This window comes from Hydractinia symbiolongicarpus, chromosome 2 (genome assembly GCF_029227915.1).
Source record: "Hydractinia symbiolongicarpus strain clone_291-10 chromosome 2, HSymV2.1, whole genome shotgun sequence".
Lineage (NCBI taxonomy): Eukaryota > Metazoa > Cnidaria > Hydrozoa > Anthoathecata > Hydractiniidae > Hydractinia > Hydractinia symbiolongicarpus.
The window spans coordinates 29,307,374-29,321,153 of NC_079876.1; the positions used below are offsets into that span (position 1 = coordinate 29,307,374).

At 39.3% G+C, this 13,780-nt stretch overlaps 6 non-coding genes across 6 annotated transcripts; all 6 read right to left on the reverse strand.

Moving 5' to 3' along the window:
* Trnal-uaa (transfer RNA leucine (anticodon UAA)) lies at window positions 1-83 on the reverse strand. The gene has a single exon. It is a non-coding gene; the product is annotated as a tRNA-Leu (tRNA).
* Window positions 84-3,617: 3,534 nt separating this feature from the next.
* Window positions 3,618-3,700, reverse strand: Trnal-uaa (transfer RNA leucine (anticodon UAA)). The gene has a single exon. It is a non-coding gene; the product is annotated as a tRNA-Leu (tRNA).
* Window positions 3,701-8,140: 4,440 nt separating this feature from the next.
* On the reverse strand, window positions 8,141-8,223 carry Trnal-uaa (transfer RNA leucine (anticodon UAA)). The gene has a single exon. It is a non-coding gene; the product is annotated as a tRNA-Leu (tRNA).
* A 3,768-nt stretch (window positions 8,224-11,991) lies between these two features.
* Window positions 11,992-12,074, reverse strand: Trnal-uaa (transfer RNA leucine (anticodon UAA)). Its single transcript has one exon. It is a non-coding gene; the product is annotated as a tRNA-Leu (tRNA).
* A 370-nt stretch (window positions 12,075-12,444) lies between these two features.
* Window positions 12,445-12,527, reverse strand: Trnal-uaa (transfer RNA leucine (anticodon UAA)). Its single transcript has one exon. It is a non-coding gene; the product is annotated as a tRNA-Leu (tRNA).
* Window positions 12,528-12,897: 370 nt separating this feature from the next.
* Window positions 12,898-12,980, reverse strand: Trnal-caa (transfer RNA leucine (anticodon CAA)). Its single transcript has one exon. It is a non-coding gene; the product is annotated as a tRNA-Leu (tRNA).
* Window positions 12,981-13,780: the final 800 nt, after the last annotated feature.

Below are 13,780 nucleotides of genomic sequence, written 5' to 3' on the forward strand. Positions count from 1 at the left end.
TACCAGAGGTGGGGTTCGAACCCACGCGGACAATCGTCCATTGGAACTTAAGTCCAACGACTTAACCACTCGGCCACCCTGGTTGAAATTTCAGGCTACCAAGGTTACTTGAACTTGGAAAACGTACTGGCAATGAACCTTAGTATTCTATTTCGCGCAGGAGCATTACCATTTGACGACCTTGAGATTGTTCAATAATTTGCCGTTTCGATAACTCAACAAAATGAATGGAATTGCAAAATAGGATGGTAATATTTGGGACTTTGAGTTTGACATTTTGAGATATGGAAGGCATAAATGCACATCGTGAAATAACGGCCAGTAGAATTATTGCGGCCATTCTATTTCAACATGTGCGTTACTTCGCCCGAACGTGTCATGGCAAACACATTTCCACGTTGAAATTCCCCAAGCATCCTTCAATCATCTTATCACACAGGTTTATCTAGCAAATACCAGAGTTGGGGTTCGAACCCACGCGGGCAATTGTCATTGGAACTTAAGTCCATCGCCTTAACCACTCAGCCACCCTGGTTGGAGTTTCAGGTTAATAAGGTTACTTGAATTTGGAAAAAGTACGGGAAATGAACATTAGTATTCTAAATCGCCCTAGAGAATTACCATTTGACGACCTTCAGATTTTTTAATAAGTTGCCATTTTAAAAACTCAACACAATGAATGGAGCTGCAAAAAGGGATGGTAATACTTGGGATTTTGTGTTTGAAATTTTGAGATATGGAAGGTATAACTGAGCATCGTGAAATAACGGCTTGTAGAATTATTGGGGCTACTCTATCTCGCCATGTGCGATACTTTACCAAAACATGCCATGGTAATACATTTCCACTGCTTAAACTCTCCAAGAATCCTTCAAACATCTTATCACACAGGTTAACCTAACTAATGCCAGAGGTGGGGTTCGAACTCACGCGGACAATCGTCCATTGGAACTTAAGTCCAACGCCTTAACCACTCGGCCACCCTTGTTGAAATTTCAGGTTAATAAGGTTACTTGAACTTGGAAAAAGTACTGGCAATAATCCTCAGCATTCTAAATCGTGCAAGAGCATTAACATCTGTCGACGTTGTTGATTCTTTAATAACTTTGCGCTTCAATAATTCAATAAGTTGACTGGAACAGCAAAAAGGGATGGTAATATTTTGGATTTTGAGCTTGAAGTTTTGAGATATGGAAAGAATAATTGAGCATCTTGAAATAACGGCTGGTAGAATTATTAGGACTATTCTATTTCGTCATGTTCCATACTTCGCCACAACCTGTCGTGGTAACAAATTTCCACGGTTAAAACTCTCCAAGCATCCTTCAATCATCTTATCACACAGGTTAACCCAGCTAATAACAGAGGTGGGTTCGAACCCACGCAGGCAATCGTCCATTGGAACTTAAGTCCAACGCCTTAACAACTCGGCCACCCTGGTTGAAATTTCAGGTTAATAAGGTTACTTGAACTTGGAAAAAGTCCTGGCAATGAACCTTAGCATTCTCCATCGTGCAAGAGCGTTAACACCTGTCGACGTTGTTATTTTCTTCATAAATTACGCCTTGATAATTCAACAAATTGACTGAAACTGCAAAAAGAGATGGTAATATTTGGGATTTTGAGTTTGAAATTTTGAGAAATGGAAGGAATAATTGCGCATCGTGAAATAACGGCTGGTAGAATTATTGGGGCTATTCTGATTCGCCATGTGCGATACTTTACCACAATGTGTCATGGAAACACATTTGCACGGTTAAAACTCTCCAAGCATCCTTCAAACACCTTATCACAGAGGTTAACCCAGCTAATAACAGAGGTGGGTTCGAACCCATGCAGGCAATCGTCCATTGGAACTTAAGTCCAACGCCTTAACAACTCGGGAACCCTGGTTGAAATTTCAGGTTAATAAGGTTACTTGAACTTGGAAAAAGTACTGGCAATGCACCTTAGTACTATAAAGCGTGCAAGAGAAATAACAACTGTGGGCATCCTTATTTCTTTAAAATTTTCCCGCCTTGATAATTCTATAAATTGACTGGAACTACAAAAAAGGATGGTAATATTTGGGATTTTGAGTTTGAAATTTTGAAAAATGGAAGGAATAATTGCCCGTCGTGAAATAACGGCTGGTAGAATTATTGGGGCTATTCTATTTCGCCATGTGCGATACATTAGCACAACATGTCATGGTAATACATTTCCACTGCTAAAACTCTCCAGGCATCCTTCAATCATTTTATCACAAAGGTTAACTTTGCTTATAACAGAGGTGGGGTTCGAACCCCCGCGGACACTCGTCCATTGGAACTTAAGTCCAACGCCTTAACCACTCGGCCGCCCCGGTTAGAATTGCAGGTTAATAAGGTTACTTGAACTTGGAAAAAGTACTGCCAATGAACCTTAGTACTATAAAGCGTGCAAGAGCAATAACAACTGTGGACATCCTTAATTCTTTTATAATTTGCCGCTTTGATAATTCAACAAATTGACTGGAACTGCAAAAAGGGATGGTATTATTTGGGATTTTGAGTTTGACATTTTGAGATATGGAAGGCATAAATGCGCATCGTGAAATGACGGCTAGTAGAATTATTGCAGCTATTCTATTTCGCCATGTGAGATAATTCAACACAACGTGTCATGTTAACGCATTTCCACGCAAAAACACTCCGAGCATCCTACAATCATCTTATCACACAGGTTAACCTAGCTAATACCAGAGGTGGGGTTCGAACCCACGCGGACAATTGTCCAGTGGAAGTTAAGTCCAACACCTTAACCACTCGGCCACCCTGGTTGAAATTTCGGGTTACCAAGCTTACATGTACTTGGAAAAAGTACTGGCAATGAACCTTAATATTCTAAATCGTGTAACAGCATTAGCATCTGTCGATCTTCTCAATAATTTGCCGTTTTGACAATTCAACAAATTGACTGGAACTGTAAAATGGTATGGTAATATTTGGGATTTTAAGTTTGAAATTTTAAGATATGGAAGGAATAATTGCGCATTGTGAAATAACGTCTGGTAGAATTCTTGCAGCAATTCTACTTCTCCAAGTTCGATACTTCGCCACAACGTGTCATGGCAAACACATTTCCACGTTTAAATTCTCCAAGCATCCTTCAATCATCTTATCACAAAGGTTAACCTAGCTAATACCAGAGGTGGTGTTTGAACCCACGCGGACAATTGTCCAGTGGAACTTAAGTCCAACACCTTAACCACTCGGCCACCCTGGTTGAAATTTCGGGTTACCAAGGTTACATGGACTTGGAAAAAGTACTGGCAATAAGCCTTAGTTTTCTAAATTATGTAAGAGCATTGACATCTGTCGACCTTCTTATTGCTTTAATAACTTGCCGCTTTGATAATTCATTAAATTGATTGAAACTGCAAAAAGTGATTTTAAAAATTGAGATTTTGAGTTTGAAATTTTGAGATATGGAAGGCATTATTGCGTATCGTGAAGTAACGGCTGGTAGAATTATTGGGACTATTCTATTTTGCCCTGTGGGATAATTCAACACAAGGTGTCATGTTAACGCATTTCCACGGTTAAAACTCTGCAAGCATCATTTATTCATCTTATCACACAGGTTAACCCAGCTAATACCAGAGGTGGGGTTCGAACCCACGCGGACAATCGTCCATTGGAACTTAAGTCCAACGACTTAACCACTCGGCCACCCTGGTTGAAATTTCAGGCTACCAAGGTTACTTGAACTTGGAAAACGTACTGGCAATGAACCTTAGTATTCTATTTCGCGCAGGAGCATTACCATTTGACGACCTTGAGATTGTTCAATAATTTGCCGTTTCGATAACTCAACAAAATGAATGGAATTGCAAAATAGGATGGTAATATTTGGGACTTTGAGTTTGACATTTTGAGATATGGAAGGCATAAATGCACATCGTGAAATAACGGCCAGTAGAATTATCGCGGCCATTCTATTTCAACATGTGCGTTACTTCGCCCGAACGTGTCATGGCAAACACATTTCCACGTTGAAATTCCCCAAGCATCCTTCAATCATCTTATCACACAGGTTTATCTAGCAAATACCAGAGTTGGGGTTCGAACCCACGCGGGCAATTGTCATTGGAACTTAAGTCCATCGCCTTAACCACTCAGCCACCCTGGTTGGAGTTTCAGGTTAATAAGGTTACTTGAATTTGGAAAAAGTACGGGAAATGAACATTAGTATTCTAAATCGCCCTAGAGAATTACCATTTGACGACCTTCAGATTTTTTAATAAGTTGCAATTTTAAAAACTCAACACAATGAATGGAGCTGCAAAAAGGGATTGTAATACTTGGGATTTTGTGTTTGAAATTTTGAGATATGGAAGGTATAACTGAGCATCGTGAAATAACGGCTTGTAGAATTATTGGGGCTACTCTATCTCGCCATGTGCGATACTTTACCAAAACATGCCATGGTAATACATTTCCACTGCTTAAACTCTCCAAGAATCCTTCAAACATCTTATCACACAGGTTAACCTAACTAATGCCAGAGGTGGGGTTCGAACTCACGCGGACAATCGTCCATTGGAACTTAAGTCCAACGCCTTAACCACTCGGCCACCCTTGTTGAAATTTCAGGTTAATAAGGTTACTTGAACTTGGAAAAAGTACTGGCAATGAACCTTAGCATTCTCAATCGTGCAAGAGCATTCACATCTGTCGAAGTCCTTATTTCTTCAATAATTTGCCGCTTTGATAATTGAACAAATTGACTGGAACTGCAAAAAAGTATGGTAATATTTGGGATTTTGAGTTTGAAATTTTGAGATATGGAAGGAATAAATGCACATCGTGAAATAACGACTGGTAAAATTATTGTAGCTATTCTATTTTTCCAAGTTTGATACTTCGCCCGAACATGTCATGGCAAACACATTTCCACGTTGAAATTCCCCAAGCATCCTTCAATCATCTTATCACACAGGTTTATCTAGCAAATACCAGAGGTGGGGTTCGAACCCACGGGGGCAATTGTTATTGGAACTTAAGTCCATCGCCTTAACCACTCAGCCACCCTGGTTGGAGTTTCAGGTTAATAAGGTTACTTGAATTTGGAAAAAGTACGGGAAATGAACGTTAGTATTCTAAATCGCCCTAGAGAATTACCATTTGACGACCTTCAGATTTTTTAATAAGTTGCCATTTTAAAAACTCAACACAATGAATGGAGCTGAAAAAAGGGATGGTAATACTTGGGATTTTGTGTTTGAAATTTTGAGACATGGAAGGTGTATTTGAGCATCGTGAAATAACGGCTGGTAGAATTATTGGGGCTACTCTATCTCGCCATGTGCGATACTTTACCAAAACATGCCATGGTTATACATTTCCACTGCTTAAACTCTCCAAGAATCCTTCAAACATCTTATCACACAGGTTAACCTAACTAATGCCAGAGGTGGGGTTCGAACTCACGCGGACAATCGTCCATTGGAACTTAAGTCCAACGCCTAAACCACTCGGCCACCCTTGTTGAAATTTCAGGTTAATAAGGTTACTTGAACTTGGAAAAAGTACTGGCAATAATCCTCAGCATTCTAAATCGTGCAAGAGCATTAACATCTGTCGACGTTGTTGATTCTTTAATAACTTTGCGCTTCAATAATTCAATAAGTTGACTGGAACAGCAAAAAGGGATGGTAATATTTTGGATTTTGAGATTGAAGTTTTGAGATATGGAAAGAATAATTGAGCATCTTGAAATAACGGCTGGTAGAATTATTAGGACTATTCTATTTCGTCATGTTCCATACTTCGCCACAACCTGTCGTGGTAACAAATTTCCACGGTTAAAACTCTCCAAGCATCCTTCAATCATCTTATCACACAGGTTAACCCAGCTAATAACAGAGGTGGGTTCGAACCCACGCAGGCAATCGTCCATTGGAACTTAAGTCCAACGCCTTAACAACTCGGCCACCCTGGTTGAAATTTCAGGTTAATAAGGTTACTTGAACTTGGAAAAAGTCCTGGCAATGAACCTTAGCATTCTCCATCGTGCAAGAGCGTTAACACCTGTCGACGTTGTTATTTTCTTCATAAATTACGCCTTGATAATTCAACAAATTGACTGAAACTGCAAAAAGAGATGGTAATATTTGGGATTTTGAGTTTGAAATTTTGAGAAATGGAAGGAATAATTGCGCATCGTGAAATAACGGCTGGTAGAATTATTGGGGCTATTCTGATTCGCCATGTGCGATACTTTACCACAATGTGTCATGGAAACACATTTGCACGGTTAAAACTCTCCAAGCATCCTTCAAACACCTTATCACACAGGTTAACCCAGCTAATAACAGAGGTGGGTTCGAACCCACGGGGGCAATCGTCCATTGGAACTTAAGTCCAACGCCTTAACAACTCGGGAACCCTGGTTGAAATTTCAGGTTAATAAGGTTACTTGAACTTGGAAAAAGTACTGGCAATGCACCTTAGTACTATAAAGCGTGCAAGAGAAATAACAACTGTGGGCATCCTTATTTCTTTAATATTTTCCCGCCTTGATAATTCTATAAATTGACTGGAACTACAAAAAAGGATGGTAATATTTGGGATTTTGAGTTTGAAATTTTGAAAAATGGAAGGAATAATTGCCCGTCGTGAAATAACGGCTGGTAGAATTATTGGGGCTATTCTATTTCGCCATGTGCGATACATTAGCACAACATGTCATGGTAATACATTTCCACTGCTAAAACTCTCCAGGCATCCTTCAATCATTTTATCACAAAGGTTAACTTTGCTTATAACAGAGGTGGGGTTCGAACCCCCGCGGACACTCGTCCATTGGAACTTAAGTCCAACGCCTTAACCACTCGGCCGCCCCGGTTAGAATTGCAGGTTAATAAGGTTACTTGAACTTGGAAAAAGTACTGCCAATGAACCTTAGTACTATAAAGCGTGCAAGAGCAATAACAACTGTGGACATCCTTAATTCTTTTATAATTTGCCGCTTTGATAATTCAACAAATTGACTGGAACTGCAAAAAGGGATGGTATTATTTGGGATTTTGAGTTTGACATTTTGAGATATGGAAGGCATAAATGCGCATCGTGAAATGACGGCTAGTAGAATTATTGCAGCTATTCTATTTCGCCATGTGAGATAATTCAACACAACGTGTCATGTTAACGCATTTCCACGCAAAAACACTCCGAGCATCCTACAATCATCTTATCACACAGGTTAACCTAGCTAATACCAGAGGTGGGGTTCGAACCCACGCGGACAATTGTCCAGTGGAAGTTAAGTCCAACACCTTAACCACTCGGCCACCCTGGTTGAAATTTCGGGTTACCAAGCTTACATGTACTTGGAAAAAGTACTGGCAATGAACCTTAATATTCTAAATCGTGTAACAGCATTAGCATCTGTCGATCTTCTCAATAATTTGCCGTTTTGACAATTCAACAAATTGACTGGAACTGTAAAATGGTATGGTAATATTTGGGATTTTAAGTTTGAAATTTTAAGATATGGAAGGAATAATTGCGCATTGTGAAATAACGTCTGGTAGAATTCTTGCAGCAATTCTACTTCTCCAAGTTCGATACTTCGCCACAACGTGTCATGGCAAACACATTTCCACGTTTAAATTCTCCAAGCATCCTTCAATCATCTTATCACAAAGGTTAACCTAGCTAATACCAGAGGTGGTGTTTGAACCCACGCGGACAATTGTCCAGTGGAACTTAAGTCCAACACCTTAACCACTCGGCCACCCTGGTTGAAATTTCGGGTTACCAAGGTTACATGGACTTGGAAAAAGTACTGGCAATAAACCTTAGTTTTCTAAATTATGTAAGAGCATTGACATCTGTCGACCTTCTTATTGCTTTAATAACTTGCCGCTTTGATAATTCATTAAATTGATTGAAACTGCAAAAAGTGATTTTAAAAATTGAGATTTTGAGTTTGAAATTTTGAGATATGGAAGGCATTATTGCGTATCGTGAAGTAACTGCTGGTAGAATTATTGGGACTATTCTATTTTGCCCTGTGGGATAATTCAACACAAGGTGTCATGTTAACGCATTTCCACGGTTAAAACTCTGCAAGCATCATTTATTCATCTTATCACACAGGTTAACCCAGCTAATACCAGAGGTGGGGTTCGAACCCACGCGGACAATCGTCCATTGGAACTTAAGTCCAACGACTTAACCACTCGGCCACCCTGGTTGAAATTTCAGGCTACCAAGGTTACTTGAACTTGGAAAACGTACTGGCAATGAACCTTAGTATTCTATTTCGCGCAGGAGCATTACCATTTGACGACCTTGAGATTGTTCAATAATTTGCCGTTTCGATAACTCAACAAAATGAATGGAATTGCAAAATAGGATGGTAATATTTGGGACTTTGAGTTTGACATTTTGAGATATGGAAGGCATAAATGCACATCGTGAAATAACGGCCAGTAGAATTATCGCGGCCATTCTATTTCAACATGTGCGTTACTTCGCCCGAACGTGTCATGGCAAACACATTTCCACGTTGAAATTCCCCAAGCATCCTTCAATCATCTTATCACAAAGGTTTATCTAGCAAATACCAGAGGTGGGGTTCGAACCCACGCGGGCAATTGTCATTGGAACTTAAGTCCATCGCCTTAACCACTCAGCCACCCTGGTTGGAGTTTCAGGTTAATAAGGTTACTTGAATTTGGAAAAAGTACGGGAAATGAACGTTAGTATTCAAAATCGCCCTAGAGAATTACCATTTGACGACCTTCAGATTTTTTAATAAGTTGCCATTTTAAAAACTCAACACAATGAATGGAGCTGCAAGAAGGGATGGTAATACTTGGGATTTTGTGTTTGAAATTTTGAGACATAGAAGGTGTAATTGAGCATCGTGAAATAACGGCTTGTAGAATTATTGGGCTACTCTATCTCGCCATGTGCGATACTTTACCAAAACATGCCATGGTAATACATTTCCACTGCTTAAACTCTCCAAGAATCCTTCAAACATCTTATCACACAGGTTAACCTAACTAATGCCAGAGGTGGGGTTCGAACTCACGCGGACAATGGTCCATTGGAACTTAAGACCAACGCCTTAACCACTCGGCCACCCTTGTTGAAATTTCAGGTTAATAAGGTTAATTGAACTTGAAAAAAGTACTGGCAATGAACCTTAGCATTCTCAACCGTGCAAGAGCATTCACATCTGTTGACTTTCTTTTTTCTTTAATAATTTTCCGCTTCGATAATTCAACAAATTGACTGGATCTGCGAAAAGGGATGGTAATCCTTGAGATTTTAAACTTGAAATTTGGTGACATGGAAGGAAAAATTGCTCATCGTGAAATAACGGCTTGTTGAATTACTGCAGCTATTTTAATTCTCCATGTTCGATATTTCACCACAACGTGTCATGGCAACACATTTCCACGGTTAAAACTCTGCAAGCATCATTTATTCATCTTAACACACAGGTTAACCCAGCTAATACCAGAGTTGGGGTTCGAACCCACGCGGACAATCGTCCATTGGAACTTAAGTCCAACGACTTAACCACTCGGCCACCCTGGTTAAAATTTCAGGCTACCAAGGTTACTTGAACTTGGAAAACGTACTGGCAATGAACCTTAGTATTCTATTTCGCGCAGGAGCATTACCATTTGACGACCTTGAGATTGTTCAATAATTTGCCGTTTCGATAACTCAACAAAATGAATGGAATTGCAAAATAGGATGGTAATATTTGGGACTTTGAGTTTGACATTTTGAGATATGGAAGGCATAAATGCACATCGTGAAATAACGGCCAGTAGAATTATTGCGGCCATTCTATTTCAACATGTGCGTTACTTCGCCCGAACATGTCATGGCAAACACATTTCCACGTTGAAATTCCCCAAGCATCCTTCAATCATCTTATCACACAGGTTTATCTAGCAAATACCAGAGTTGGGGTTCGAACCCACGCGGGCAATTGTCATTGGAACTTAAGTCCATCGCCTAAACCACTCAGCCACCCTGGTTGGAGTTTCAGGTTAATAAGGTTACTTGAATTTGGAAAAAGTACGGGAAATGAACATTAGTTTTCTAAATTATGTAAGAGCATTGACATCTGTCGACCTTCTTATTGCTTTAATAACTTGCCGCTTTGATAATTCATTAAATTGATTGAAACTGCAAAAAGTGATGTTAATAATTGAGATTTTGAGTTTGAAATTTTGAGATAGGGAAGGCATTATTGCGTATAGCCCAACTAAATGCCTTATTTCGATTAAGAAGTTTCTTATCCTTTCAAGCAAAATATGTTTTAGTTCAAAGTTTTATCTACGCAAATTTCAATTATTGTTCCCTTATATGGCATTTTTCTTCTTCTAAGTCTTTATCTAAAGTCGAAATGATACAAAAACGAGCATTAAGATTTCTGTATAATGATACGGTAAGTACATACGAAAATTTACTTAAAAATTCCAGCAAGAGTCACATGAATGTAAATCGCTTACGGTCATTGTGTATACAAATCTTTAAAACTATATATATTTTGTTTAAATGATAGCGGTAGGACAGTCAGAGAACAAAATACAAATAATTTGATAGTCTCAAGGAAAAGGACCGCGAAACGTTAACCTAGGTGGGGTTCGAACCCACGGGAACAATCGTCCATTGGAAATTAAGTCCCACACCTTAACCACTCAGCCACCCTGGTTGAAATTTCAGGTTACCAAGGTTACTTGAACTTGTAAAACGTACTGGCAATGAACCTTAATATTCTAAATCGTGTAAGAGCTTTAACATCTGTCCATGTTCTTATTACTTTAACAATTTGCCGTTTTGATAATTCAACAAATTGACTGGAACTGCAAAAAAGTATGGTAATATATGGGATTTTGAGATTGAAATTTTGAGATATGGAAGGAATAATTGCGCATTGTGAAATAACGGCCGATACAACTATTGCAAGTATTCTACTTCTCAAAGTTCGATACTTCGCCACAACGTGTCATGGCAAACACATTTCCACGTTTAAATTCTCCAAGCATACTTCAATCATCTTATCCAAACCGTTAACCTAGCTAATTCCAGAGGTGGGGTTCGAACCCACTCGGAGAATCGTCCAATGGAACTTAAGTCCAACGCTTTAACCACTCGGCCACCCTAGTTGAACAATTAAGTTAATAAAGTTACTTGAAATTGGAAAGGGTACGGGACTGGAACCTTAGTATTCTAAATGGCCCAAAAGCACTACCATTTGACGACCTTTAGATTTTTCAATAATTTGCCCTTTTGATAACTCAATAAAATGAATGGAACTGCAAAATGGGATGGTAATATTTGGGATTTTGAGTTTGAAAGTTTCAGATATGAAAGGCATTATTGCGTATCGTGAAGTAACGGCTTGAAGAATTATTGGGGCTATTCTATTTCGCCATGTGGGATAATTCAACACAACGTATCATGTAAACACATTTCCACGGTTAAAACTCTCCAAGCATCCTTTAATGATCTTATCACACAGATTAACCCAGCTAATAGCAGAAGTGGGGTTCGAACCCACGCGGACAACCGTGCATTGGAACTTAAGACCAACGCCTTAACCACTCGGCCACCCTGGTTGAAATTTCAGGTTACCAAGATTACTTGAACTTGGAAAAAGTACTGGCAATGAACCTTAATATTCTAAATCGTGTAAGAGCATTAACATCTGTCGATCTTCTTATTACTTTAATAATTTGCCGTTTTGATAATTCAACAAATTGACTGGAACTGCAGAAAATTATGGTAATATTTGGGATTTTGAGTTTGAAAATTTGAGATATGGAAGGAATAATTGCGCATTGTGAAATAACGGCTGGTACAACTATTGCAGCTGTTCTATTTCTCCAGGTTCGATACATCTCCACAACGTGTCATGGCAAACAGATTTCCACCTTTAAATTCTCCAACCATCCTTCAATCATCTTATCACCCAGATAAACCTAGCTAATACCAGAGGCGGGGTTCGAACCCACGCGGACAATCGTCCATTGGAACTTAAGTCCAACGCCTTAACCACTCGGCCACCCTGGTTGAAATTTCAGGTTACCAAGGTTACTTGAACTTGGAAAACGTACTGGCAATGAACCTTAGTATTCTAAATCGCGCAAGAGCACTACCATTTGACGACCTTTAGATTTTTCAATAATTTGCCCTTTTGATAACTCAATAAAATGAATGGAACTGCAAAATGGGATGGTAATATTTGGGATTTTGAGTTTGAAAGTTTCAGATATGAAAGGCATTATTGCGTATCGTGAAGTAACGGCTTGAAGAATTATTGGGGCTTGTCTATTTTGCCCTGTGGGATAATTTAACACAAGGTGTCATGTTAACGCATTTCCACGGTTAAAATTCTGCAAGCATCCTTCATTCATCTTATCACACAGGTTAACCTAGCTATTACCAGAGGTGGGGTTTGAACCCACTCGGACAATCGTCCATTGGAACTTAAGTCCAACGCCTTAACCACTCGGCCACCCTGGTTGAAAATTTAAGTTAATAAGGTTACTTGAACTTGGAAAACGTACTGGCAATGAACCTTAGTATTCTAAATCGCGCAAGAGCACTAACATTTGAGGACCTTCAGATTTTGCAATAATTAGCCGTTTTGATAACTCAACAAAATGAATGGAACTGCAAAATGGGATGGTAATATCTGGGACTTTGAGTTTGAAAGTTTGAGATATCGAAGGCATTATTGTGCATCGTGAAGTACCGGCTGGTAGAATTATTGGGGCTTTTCTATTTCGCCATGTGGGATAATTCAACAGAACGTGTCATTTTAACGCATTTCCATGGTTAAAACTCTCCAAGCATCCTTCAAGGATCTTATCACACAGGTTAACCCATCTAATACCAGAGGTGGGGTTTGAACCCACTCGGACAATCTTCCATTGGAACTTGAGTCCAACGCCTTAACCACTCGGCCACCCTGGTTGAATATTTAAGTTAATAAGGTTACTTGAATTTGGAAAGGGTACGGGAAATGAACCTTAGTATTCTAAATCGCCCAAGAGCATTACCATTTGAGGACCTTCCGATTTTTCAATAATTTTCCATTTTGATAGCTCAACAAAATGAATGGAGCTGCAAAATGGGATGGTAATATTTGGGATTTTGAGTATGAAATTTTGCGATATGGAAGGCATAATTGCGTATCGTGAAATAACAGCTTGTAGAGTTATTGGTGCTATTCCGTTTTGCCATGTGCGATACTTGACCACAACGTATCATGTTAACACATTTCCACGGTTAAAACTCTCCAAGCAACCCTCAATCTTTTTATCACACAGGTTAGCCTAGCTAATACCAGAGATGGGGTTCGAACCCACGCGGACAATCGTCCATTGGAACTTATGTCCAACTTCTTAACCACTCGGCCACCCTGGTTGAAATTTCAGGTTAATAAGGTTACTTGAACTTGGAAAAAGTACTGGGAATGAACCTTAGTTTTCTAAATTGCGCAAGAGCATTACCATTTGACGACCTTCAGATTTTTCAATAATTTGCCGTTTTGATAACTCAACAAAATGAATGGAACTGCAAAATGGGATGGTAATATCTGGGACTTTGAGTTTGAAAGTTTGAGACATGGAAAGCATTATTGCGCATTGTGAAGTACCGGCTGGTAGAATTATTGGGGCTATTCTATTTCGTCATGTGGAATAATTCAACACAACGTGTCATTTTAACGCATTTCCACGGTTAAAACTCTCCAAGCATCCTTCAATGATCTT